The sequence below is a fragment of the Nannospalax galili genome, unplaced genomic scaffold (assembly GCF_000622305.1).
Source record: "Nannospalax galili isolate Female #2095 unplaced genomic scaffold, S.galili_v1.0 scaffold886, whole genome shotgun sequence".
Lineage (NCBI taxonomy): Eukaryota > Metazoa > Chordata > Mammalia > Rodentia > Spalacidae > Nannospalax > Nannospalax galili.
The window spans coordinates 187,392-188,041 of record NW_008355971.1 but is presented as its reverse complement, the minus strand read 5'-3'; positions in this window follow the sequence as shown (position 1 = coordinate 188,041).

Here is a 650-nt window from a genome sequence, read left to right as displayed (position 1 = left end):
CACTGGAGCCCATATACTCTGTAATCCCTGTTACTGTCCACTGTGTTGCCGGTGCCCCCAGCTGTTCCCCAGTACTTGTCACTCCATTGAGTCTAGTCAGCCTATCTAGAGTTCCTTGTTTTAGGAAGATCAGCTCTTCCTCATCTAGCAGCAATCAGTTTCCAATATTCCTTTAGATAAGATTGGGGTCTGCTGTTGATTTTCCCAGTTCTATGCTGGATTATTGTCTGGGAGCCTCTTGGGCCACCTTGGCCAACAACTCAAAGGAAGGTATCTACTGTCTGGCATTGTTTCTTGTTATGTACCTTTAGCTATACACATGGACTCTTAAAGAATTATATTGATCCCTTTAATCTTTGGTTAATACTTTCCTTTTGGGTGTTTAAGACCATACAGTTGGCCCAGATAAACCAATTGTTTTTTACTCTTAAAGTCATTTGAGGATCTGTACCTTAGGGGTCACATGGGCTTGGGAGGAGCCCCTAGCTCCTTTCTTTGGCCAGTTCCATCTATGTGAAGATAAGTCAAAGGTCCTACTTGACCATGGATGGCTTCACTTGGAAGCATGGAGGAAATATTTCTTCTGTGTTGACCTTCCTCTTTGTAGACTGGACACTGGTTCAAGTCCATCTGGTGGGGTCTCCATGGCC